Source organism: Mustela erminea, chromosome 2 (genome assembly GCF_009829155.1).
Source record: "Mustela erminea isolate mMusErm1 chromosome 2, mMusErm1.Pri, whole genome shotgun sequence".
Classification (NCBI taxonomy): Eukaryota; Metazoa; Chordata; class Mammalia; order Carnivora; family Mustelidae; genus Mustela; species Mustela erminea.
Genome location: NC_045615.1, coordinates 7,537,149 through 7,549,287, shown reverse-complemented (window position 1 = coordinate 7,549,287; position 12,139 = coordinate 7,537,149). Strand labels below are relative to the sequence as shown.

Below are 12,139 nucleotides of genomic sequence, written 5' to 3'. Positions count from 1 at the left end.
TGAGGCCCACAACCCCAGCATCCATGATATCTTTAATTTTTTAAAAAATTTCATTTATTTAACAGACAGAGATTACAAGTAGGCAGAGAGGCAGGCAGAGAGAGAGGAAGGGAAGCAGGCTCCTAGGTGAGCAGAGAACCCAGTGCGGGGCTCGATCCCAGAACCCCAGAATCTTGGGATCATGACCTGAGCTGAAGGCAGAGGCTTTGACCCACTGAGCCACCCAGGCGCCCCTGCAATATCTTTAAAAGTGAAGTAATCTCACTTGCAATTAGGTATTGTGATTTTTATTTATTACCTTGAGGGAGAAATTTTCTACCTGGCTTATCCTATTGGCTCTTAACTCCACTTGTCAGAGACCAGTATGAGCATTTTTCCAGCTTCCAAATGTATCCAGACAGACTGTGTATTCTGGAACTAGAACATAATTACTTTGTGTGTTTGTGAACCTATTAGACTCACTGTGAGATAGACTAGCCCAAGACTCCATTTATCACCTACCTTCATTATTCTGTTTTAACAAGGGGCCACAATATTGCTTTGGACCCCTAGGTGTCAGTATCAATTCAGACTCTGCATCTCATAGTCCTTGAAAGATATGAGAAATAGTGGTAACCATCTCTCGAAAAGACAAAAGCAGTCACTATAGAAATCACTTGTTGAGGTATTATTGCTCTTTCATTTAATGGATTTTGGTTCTGAAAGTTTTTGCATGTCTGGAGTCTGAGTAAGGGGCAACTGACTTTAATATTCTGCTCATCCCCTCTTGATATTTTTTGATTATCTGTACTAGCAATAATATTGTCAACTGCCCATCTAACCTGAAACTAGGGATATTGCACACTCTATTAGTCATAGCTTAATTTCCCTGTGGTTCAGGACACCATGGTTCCTATTCTGACCTTATTGCTGATTAAGGTAAGCATGTTCACTTAGCTTTTGATGAATAATCACCTAAGTCTCCACTATTCTGAAATGCTATGATACTTGTTAGTATCAGAGAGCACAGTTTCATTAGAATATCTCCTAGTGTCAGCGCTAGCTTATCTAATTCATCTGGCACCAGATGTATTATGGTATTCAAATCTTGGCATGACCTAATTGGTTAATGCTGTCCTTACTAAGAGAGCAGAAGGAGGGATTATTCACCAGAAGAGATGTAGAAACCAATAAAACACACCTAATTTGAAGAGATCTGGGCAGGGCTCTGAGTATTCACTACTGGTTTTCAGTTATTAGTGAATCAAAAAATAATTAACAAATGTCCATCTTGAAGCTCCCATTATACATTCAACAATGATTAGCACTTCCCTAAGTCTGCAATTAAAATTTGGGGAAATAGCATAATGTAAACAACATAGCTTATAATTCATAAAGACTGAGCTTTGATACCAAAGTTGCCATCTATGAACTATGTTACCTTATAAAAGTCATTTAGTCATTCTGATTCTATTTGGTTATCTCTTGACTAGGAATACTAATATCTTATTCAATTATTTACTAACATTATGTGAAATAATAGTTCTAAATGATGTTTGCATTTGTAGAACCAAAATAGAAAGTTAATAGACATTCTTTTTCTTCCCTTGTCTTTACATCTATTTTTGAATGAGTGAAGACAGTCAAGGAGGTAATTCTCTCCCTTGAAAACACTGGAGAATTATTGTGACATGTAAATAATATCTAATGGATATTACAGTAAATCATTCTAGGCCAGTGGTCTTATCATTGGTTGCAATGCATAATACCCCTTACAAGCAAGTATAGTAAGCACTCAATAAAGATTTTTATAACAACAGTAGCTCTTCTTAGGATTAATGAGTGTGCCAACTCAGATGTTTTCTCTTGAAAACATTCTGGGTTACGCTTTCTCATAAATTTCTCTGGTTTGAAACTTTTCACCAATGAACAACTCCAAAGAGATGTTAATACATTAGTGAATAAGTGTTAGTAACCAAAATGAGCAAGGGAATATTGTGGGTTAGACAAATCTACAGCTCATTCATTTCAGTTGCTGAATTACTATAATCTACAGAGGTTGGTTAATGAACACACCCTCATGTCATAATACATGACTTTGTTCTCTGTTTGCTTTGTTGAACAGCTTGATCAATGACCTGAGTGGAAATACAATAAAGATGCTTATCAAATTTACCAAAACTCACAATATGTGATGACAAGATAAATACTCAAACAGAAAGTAGGCCCTTCAGGATTGCTTAAAGTGAATTTTTCAAGTCTTTTCCATTTTTGCAAGTTATGCTATTCAATTTATCTAGCAATCATTTTTAGTAACTTTATTTTATTCTGGAGCCTTCTACTCACAGCTAACCATTTATATATATGCCTTGCTTTCTTTTGTTCTTTTCTAAGATTTCTTATTTTTCTTCTCTTCCACCTGTACTATTACTTTAGAGAATTTAGTGGTAACTTGTTAAGACAAAATCTTTATTTTGCTCAAGTCAGCACTATAAACTAGTCATCTACTATTTTCAGCAACATGTTGAATTTAGGAAGTAGAAAGTCCTCAATAGTTCTGACATATCTAATGAATCGTACTTGGAGTTGAGCAGTAATTAAATATATTTTGATGCAAACTCATAGATAACTCACTCTCTGAATCTTATGTAAATTCCCTAAGGAGAAAGATATGTATTTTATCTCTAGATCAACAGCATCTAAAATAATATTAACAATAGCAGCTAACATATTTAGAACTTATTATCTGTGTCTTAACTCATTTATCCTCACAATGCTATAAAATATATGCTATTATCATCTACATTGTAGATGATAGAGATAAGATTGAACATTCAGTAATAGTTTGTTTAAATCATTAATCTAATGCCATTAAGAAAGGCTCATCTATATTCATCAGTACAATAAAAAAAATTTTATGATTTATTTGGAAGCAACTGGGAATACCTTCCCACTAGTCTAAAGCTGTCACCATTTGGCAATATATTTCTTGTAAAGCCATTCAGTCGGATTCATGTTTAAGAAGAAAATATTCAGTGGTGTGGATAATTATGGGTCATAATTTACTATTGGGACTTAGTTATGGCAGATGATCTTATGATATTATAATATTTATGCATTAAAAAGAAGGAAAATGGATTTGATAGAAGGTAAAAATGCATGATTTTTGGGAACACCTCTGTTAGAAAGAACTGAATTTTATAATCTATAGACAAGTCTTTCTTTTTAATACAAGGAAAACATAGATATTTCTATCAGTTTCTTAATACTTTCCTTTTAGAAGGGCACTGACTCAGACTCTCTGGGAATTTCCAGTTGTATGACTGATGTTTGCAGGGACATGTCTGTCTCTTGCTGAAAGTGTTATAGTAATTACACATTCCACTGTGATTCCAGCTGGAAAGAGAATTGACAGGTTCCACAGAGGCTTAGCCAGATGTCGCAGACATTTAGCTGTTCAATTCGAACACCTGCATTTCCAAAGCATCCACCTGCATCCTCATTATTAACATAAAATTCATTTTTATTTGACTATTAGTAAGTAGAGTTGATAGACCATCTAGGAAAAGCCAAATTAAGTGCATTTACTTGTATATCTAAGCAAAACAAATGCATTTGAAAAATAAAAGAATAATTGTGTGTGATTTTGCTATGTCTTTGATCTTCTGCATTCATATTACTTTAATCTTAGAATAATTATTCATGTTAACTTTGAAGTTTATAGCCTGGTGATGTCATTTTTCAAATATATTTATCATTGAGAACTCAAGAATTGTACTTCTAAATTGCAAGTGGAATATATTTTCAGTTATCCGAAATATAATTGACAAATGAAATTTATCAAAGTGCTTTCCTCTGTTTTGCTTTTTTCTTATAGTTAACATTTTTAATTTTAAAATAATTCTTAATAGTTTATTTTATCACTGCCAGTTTTTTACTTCATTTTCTCCTTCAGATATTCCTGTTTAGGAAACATTTGTGAGAAAAATACAAACTTGATACTGCATGATTCCTAGATACTGCAGTGTGAATCTGCCAAGGAAAAGAACATTGGCTAGATACACATTATACGAGCCACCAAAGCTGGGAATCAATGCTAAAACCACAACTACTAATAATCAAAAAATGGCATTCAAATCTCACCCAATAATATCTCTTTTCTTTTATGGTCCAGGATCCTATCCAAGAAAGGGTGCTGCATTTAATTGCAATGTCTCTTCAAGTCTCTTCAGGCTATAGTTTCAGTTTTTCCATATCCCTCCTATTTTTACAGTTTGAAAAATTGTGGCTCTCAACCAATATCCATCCCATATTTCCAGACTCAGGTCATTTATTCTCATGATGTTAGTGTCTGCTGAATATCTCCATCATAAGTTATCATTTTTTCCATTACAATCAACCCAACACAATGTGAGAAGATACCGAGAGGCATTGTAAGTACTATGACCTTTGTCAAATATCCAACTTGAGAATTCATTGATGACTTCTGCGTGAGTCAATCACCACTCTGTTGTTTGCCATTGAGGATTTACTATATTTCTTCTGAATTTATTAGTGGTAGTTTACTAAAAGAAACAAGTTTCCCTTATTTCCCATTTATACTCATTCATCTACTTATTTGCTTTCATATGGATTCATGAATTCCTGTTTCATGTAATGTATTTCTGAATGCTCAAATTATGCAAATTTTGTCATTAGGGGTCACCTTTAGTTGGCTTCTGTATCATCTTAACACATCCCAATCATTTTTTGAACAGTCTTTGCTCCTTGCTTTTGGAACAAGTTGATGCTCCAGATTAAATTTCAATTTGATTTTTTTTTTTTTTTTTTGGCTACACCTCCAGAATCATCCAGTATACATATGTAAAAAATATGACTATTAGTATAATTATCTCAATGTACTTATGTATATGTAACTGTATATGTATTTATGTATGTATGCATAGTCCCATGTTTAATAGTCCCTCTCCACAGTAGAACCGTATTACCTCAACATATTTACTTATTTGTACAATTAATTTATTGTTTATTCAACATAAACAATATCTCAACCATGCCAGAATGATAGCCACTCTCTCACTTGGCTTCCTGCCAATCAATACCTTCACAGCCTCCCTTGCACCACTCAATCCCATCAGATTTCTTTTGTCACCAGGGATGATTCCAACTTCTCTTTACCAGAAGAAGAAGGGTCAAGGATGCTTTTATATTTATTTAAAAATTTTTTTTTAAATTTCAAGATTCATTGACACCCAGTGCTCCATGAAATATATGTGCCCTCCTTAATACCCACCACCAGACTTACCCATCCCTCCACCCCCTACTCTTCAAAACCTTCAGTTTGTTTCTCAGAGACCACAGTGTCTCATGCTTTGTCTTCCCCCTCCACCAATTTACCCCAATTCACTTTTCCTTTCCTTTTCCTAAAGTACTCCATGTTATTCCTTGTGCTCCACAAGTAAGTGAAACCATATAATAATTGACTTTCTCTCCTTAAATTATTTCACTCAGCATAATCTCCTCCAGTCCTGTCCATGTTGATACGAAAGTTGGGTATTCATGCTTTTTGATGGAGGTGGAATATTTCAGTGTGTGTGTGTGTGTGTGTGTGTGTGTATACACACACACACACTACTTCTTCTTTATCCATTCCTCTATTGAGGGGCATTTTGGCTCTTTCCACAATTTGGCATCTGTGGCCAATGCTACTATGAACATTGGGGTACAGACATCTATATATTTGGGTAAATACACAGTAGTGCAATTTCAGGGTCATAGGGAAGCTGTATTTTAAATTTCTTAAGGAAACTACACACTGTTTTCAAAAATGGATGCTCCTATTTGCATTCTCACCAACAGTGTAAGAGGGCACCCCTTTCTCCACATCCTCTCCAAAACTTGTTTCCTGTCTTATTAATTTGGGCCATTCTAATTGGCATAAAGTAGCATCTGTGTGTTTCTTTATTTGAGTTTCCCTGATGACTAATGATGATGAACATTTCTTCATGTTTCTGTTAGCCATTTGTGTTCTTTGGAGAAGTGTCTGCTTGTGTCTTCTTCCCATTTTTTGACATGATTATCTGTTTTTGGGTGTTGAGTTTGAGGAGTCCTTTATAGATCTTGGATATCAGCCTTTTGTCTGTAGTGTCATTTGCGAATATCTTCTCCCATTCTGTGGGTTGCCTCTCTGTTTTTTTGACTGTTTCCTTTGCTGCACAGAAGCTTTTGATCTTGATGAAGTCCAAAAAGTTCATTTTCACTTTTATTTCCTTTGGCTTTGGAGACATGTCTTGAAAGAAGTTGCTGTGGTCAGTGTTGAAGAGGTTACTGCCTATGTTCTCCTAAAGGATTTTGGTAGATTCCTGCCTCACATTGAGGTCTTTTTTCCATTTCAACTTTATTTTTTTGTGTATGGTGTGAAAGAATGGACAAACTTCATTCTTCTATACATAGCTGTCCAATTTTCCCAGCACCATTTATTGAAGAGACTTTCTTCCACTCGATATTTTTTCCTGCTTTGTTGAGGATTATTTGAACATAGAGTTGTGGGTCCATATCTGGACTCTCTACTATGTTCAACGGGTCCATGTGTCTGTTTTTGTGCCAGTACCATGCTGTCTTGGTTATCACAGCTTTATAGTAAAGCTTAAAATCAGGCAATGTGGTGCCCCCGGCTTTGTTTTTCTTTTTTAAAATTTCCGTAGCAATTCACGGTCTCTTCTGGTTCCAAACAAATTTTAGAATTGTTTGTTCCAGCACTTTGAAAAATTCCAGAGGGATTTTGACCAGGTTGGCATTGAAAGTACAGATTGTGTTAGTTTCTGATCAGTTCCTTTCCTGCTTTTGGGGGTCAGCTGGGGTTCACCTTCCCCATTCCAGGGACAGGTTCTCCTTGAGGTCCCTGCTGCAGCACCTTTGAGAGGCTCATGACTCCATTTCTCCTCTTGTCCTCTGTTTCTCCTTCTCTGCACGAAACCCAGGCGTGGAGGAGTCTGTCAAACATCCAAAGGTCAATGAAGCTTTGCAGTTTCTCCAGATGGCCACCTCTGACCTTGCTCTGGCTGGCGGAGGAGTCAAGATGGTAGAGAAGTAGCAGGCTGAGATGACATCAGGTAGCCGGAGATCAGCTAGATAGCTTATCAAACCATTGCGAACACCTACCAAATCCAACAGTAGATCAAAGAGAAGAGGAGCAACAATTCAAGAAACAGAAAAAAAGACTACTTTCTGAAAGGTAGGAATGGTGGAGAAGTGAATCCAAAGGGATGGGAAGATAGACTGCAGGGGGTATGTCAGCTCTCAGCAAGCGGCAGAACAATGGAGCACAAAATCAGGACTTTTAAAAGTCTGCTCCACTGAGGGACATTGCTCCAGAGGCTAAACCAGGGCGAAGCCCACACAGGGTCAGCATGTCCCAGGTCCCGCGGGGTCACAGAAGAATCGGGGGTGTCTGAGTGTCACAGAGCTCACAGGTAATAAAAGAAGGGAAGCCAGCTAGGGACAGAACCAAGGAGTGAGCTCTCAACTTGGGGTTACCTTGAACTATAATCTGTGGCACAGGTCACTGCTCAGGTCACTCACTCAGGTCACCCTGTGAGTGAGGTCCCCACAAGATCCAGGGAGACACCCCTGGGGGAGCTCAGGGATCTGTAGGGTTTAGAGACTCCAGGCGGAACTGTGTGCCAGAGACAGAGACACTTGGACACAGGCTGGGTGAGCTCAGAGTGCGGCCAGAGGCCAGGGAGATGGGAGCGATTGAGCACTTTTCTCCAAGCTCGGCCAGAAGTCAGGGAGACGGGAGTGATTGAACGCTTTTTTCTGAGGGCACACTATGGAAAGCGTTCAGGGAACAAAAGCTCCTGAAAGCGAACCCAAGCACATTACATAGCCTGGCCCCTGGTAAGGGCGGTACAGTTCCGCCTCGGGCACAGACACTTGAGAATCACTACAACAGGCCCCTCCCCCAGAAGATCAACAAGAAATCCAGCCAAGACCAAGTTCATTTAGCAAGGAGAATAGCAGAATTCCAGAGGAGGGGAAAGCAAAGCATGGAATTCATGGCTTTCTCCCCATGATTCTTTAGTCTTGCAGGTAATTAATTTTTTTTAATTTAATTTTTTTTCTTCTACTAGATTATTTTTAACTTTTATCCTTTCCTCTTTTAATGTTTTTTAACTAGTTAATCTTAATAATACCTTTCAAAGAATAATAATCTTTTTTGAACCATAATTATTATAGTCATATTTTATCCTTCATTGTATTTAACTTTATTTCTTGTATACACATAGAGATTTTGCTTCTAAAAAATTGGGGGTACAACTTCTTCTAATAAATCAAAATATACCCTAAATCTAGCTCCGGGCTTGTTCTAGTCTCCAGCCCGAGCAAATTCCCTCCACTTTCTTTTTCTTTATTCTCCCAACCAACTTACTTTATCAACTCTGTTTTTAGAAATAATAAAAAAAAATGTTTTTCATCTATATAGGCATATTCCATCCCTTTATTCTGTTTACCCTTATATATGTTTTTCATTCTTCAAAATTTTGGGAGGTAGTTTCTTCTAAGAGACCAAAATACTCCCAAAATTAAGTGGGTGACCATGTTCTAATCACCAGTCTAATATATATATATATATATATATATATATATATATATACACACACACACACATACATATGTATATATATATATTTTTCTTTTTTATACTTTTTATTTGTTTTCTTATTCTATTTTTTTTTCTGAACTTTGTTTTATTCCCTTTATCCACCCACAATTTGGGGTCTCTTCTGATTTGGTTAAAGCACATTTTCCTGGGGTCTTTGCCACCCTTTCATTATTTTATTTGCTCCTTCATATCTTTTTATCTGGACAAAATGACAAGGCAGAAAAACTCACTACAAAAAAAAAAAAAAAAAAAAAAAAAAGGCAGTACCGAAGGCTGGGGACCTAATCAATATGGACATTGGTAATATGTCAGATCTAGAGTTCAGAATGATAATTCCCAAGGTTCTAGACGGGCTCAAAGAAGGCATGGAAGATATTAGAGAAACCCTCTCTGGAGAGATAAAACCCCTTTCTGGAGAAATAAAAAAACTAAAATTTAACCAAGTTGAAATAAAAAAAATGAATGAGGTGCAATAAAAAATGGAGGCTCTTATTGCTAGGATAAATGAGGCAGAAGAAAGAATTAGTGACATAGACCAAATGACAGAGAATAAAGAAGCTGAGTAAAAGAAAAACAAACTGGACCAAGATTGGAGAATTTTAGAGATAAGTGACACCATAAGATGAAACAATATTAGAATAATTGGGATTCCAGAAGAAGAGAGAGGGGGAGCAGAAGGTATATTAGAGAGAATTATTGTACAGAATTTCCCTAATATGGCAAAGGAAACAAAGCATCAAAATCCAGGAGGTGCAGAGAACCCCCCCAAAATCATTAAGAATAGGTCCACACCCTGGCACATAATAGTAAAATTTACAAGTCTTAGTGACAAAGAGAAAATCCTGAAAGCAGTGCGGGAAAAGAAGTCTGTAATATACAATGGTGAAAATATTAGATTGGCAGCAGACTTATCCACAGAGACCGGGCAGGCCAGAAAGAACTGGCATGATATATTCAGAGCACTAAACGAGAAAAACATGCAACCAAGAGTACTATATCCAGCTAGGCTACCACTGAAAATAGGAGAGATAAAAAGCTTCCAGGTCAAACAAAAACTGAAAGAATTTGCAAACACCAAACCAGCCCTACAGGAAATATTGAAGGTCTTCTAAGCAAAGAGAGACCCTAAAAGTAGTAGATCAGAAAGGTTCAGAGACAATATACAGTAACAGTCACCTTATAAGCAATACAATCACACTAAATTCATATCTCCCAATAGTTACCCTGAATGTAAATGGGATAAATGCCCCAATCAAAAGACACAGGGTGTCAGAATGGATAAAAAAACAAAACCCATCAATATGCTGCCTGTGAGAAACTCATTTTAGACCTGAAGACACCTCCAGATTTAAAGTGAGGGGGTGGAAAACAATTTTCCATGCTAATGGACATCCAAAAAAAGCTGGGGTGGCAATCCTTATGGCAGATCCATTAGATTTTAAGCCAAAGACTATAATAAGAGATGAGGAAGGCCACTATATCATACTCAAAGGGTCTGTCCAACAAGAAGATCTAACAGTTTTAAATATCTATGCCCCTAACATGGGAGCAGCCAACTATATAAACCAATTAATAACAAAATCAAAGAAACACATCAACAATAATACAATAACAGTAGGGGACTTTAACACTCCCCTCACTGAAATGGACAGATCATCCAAGCAAAAGATCAACCAGGAAATAAAGGCCTTAAATGACACACTGAACCAGATGGACATCCCAGATATATTCAGAACATTCCATCCCAAAGCAACAGAATACACATTCTTCTCTAGTGCATTTGGAACATTCTCTAGAATAGATCACATCCTGGGCCATAAATCAGGTCTCAACCAGTATCAAAGATTGGGATCATTCCCTGCACATTTTCAGACCACACTGCTCTGAAGCTAGAACTCAATCACAAGAGGAAATTTGGAAAGAACCCAAATACATGGAAACTAAACAGCATCCTTCTAAAGAATGAGTGTGTCAACCTGGAAATTAAAGAAGAATTGAAAAAAAATCATGGAAACAAAAAATAATGAAGACACAATGATTCAAAATCTGTTGGACACAGCAAAGGCAGTCCTGAGAAGAAAATATATAGCAGTACAAGCCTTTCTCAAGAAACAAGAAAGGTCTCAAATACACAACCTACTCCTACATCTAAAGGAGCTGGAGAAAGAACAACAAAGAAAACCTAAACCTAGCAGGAGAAGAGAAATCATAAAGAACAGAACAGAAATCAAGGAAGTAGAAGCCAAACAAAACAAAACAAAACAAAAAACAATAGAACAAATTAATGAAACTAGAAGCTGGTTCTTTGAAAGAATTAATAAGATTGATAAACCCCTGGCCAGACTTATCAAAAAGAAAAGAGAAAGGACCCAAATAAATAAAATCATGAATGAAAGAGGAGAGATCACAACTAACACCAAAGAAATACAGACAGTTATACGAACATACTATGAGCAACTCTACATCAACAAATTTGACAATCTGGAAGAAATGGATGCATTCCTAGAGACATATAAATGACCACAACAGAACCAGGAAGAAATAGAAAGCCTGAACAGACCCATAACCAGTAAGGAGATTGAAATAGTCATCAAAAAACCTCCAAACAAACAAAAGCCCAAGGCCAGATGCCCTCCCAGGGGAATTCTACCAAACATTTAAAGAAGAATTAATTCCTATTCTCCTAAAACTGTTCCAAAAAATAGAAATGGAAGGAAAACTTCCAAACTCATTTTATGAGGCCAGCATCACCTTGATCCCAAAACCAGACAAGGATCCCATCAAAAAAGAGAATTACAGACCAATATTCTTGATGAACACAGATGTGAAAATTCCCACCAAAATACTAGGCAATAGGATCCAACAGTACATTAAAAGGGTTATTCACCATGACCAAGTGGGATTTATTTATTCCAGGGCTGCAAGTTTGGTTCAACATCTGCAAATCAATCAATGTGATACATTAATAAGAGAAAGAACAAGAACCATATGATACTCTCAAGAGATGCTGAAAGAGCATTTGACAAAGTACAGCATCCCTTCCTGATCAAAACTCTTCAAAGTGGAGTGATAGAGGGAACATACCTCAATATTATCAAAGCCATCTATGAAAAAACCACCGCAAATATCATTCTCAATGAAGAAAAACTGAGAGCTTTTCCACTAAGGTCATGAACACAGCAGGGATGTCCATTATCACCACTGCTATTCAACATAGTACTAGAAGTCCTAGTCTCAGCAATCAGACAACAAAAAGAAATTAATGGCATCCAAATCAGCAAAAAAGAAGTCAAACTATCACTCTTTGCAGATGATATCATACTATATGTGGAAAACCTAAAAGATTCTACTCCAAAACTGCTAAAACTTGTACAGGGATTCAGTAAAGTGTCAGGATATAAAATCAATGCACAGAATTTGGTTGCATTTCTTTACACCAAAAACAAGACAGAAGAAAGAGAAATTAAGGAGTCAATCCCACTTACAATTGCACCC

At 36.6% G+C, this 12,139-nt stretch overlaps 1 long non-coding RNA gene across 1 annotated transcript; it reads right to left on the bottom strand.

The window, feature by feature from the left end:
• Positions 1-313: 313 nt before the first annotated feature.
• LOC116582908 lies at positions 314-1,263 on the bottom strand. The gene is made up of 3 exons (XR_004282554.1): positions 1,181-1,263; positions 502-588; positions 314-417 (listed from the first exon to the last, which is right to left on the bottom strand). It is a non-coding gene; the product is annotated as an uncharacterized LOC116582908 (long non-coding RNA).
• Between the last annotated feature and the right edge of the window lie 10,876 nt (positions 1,264-12,139).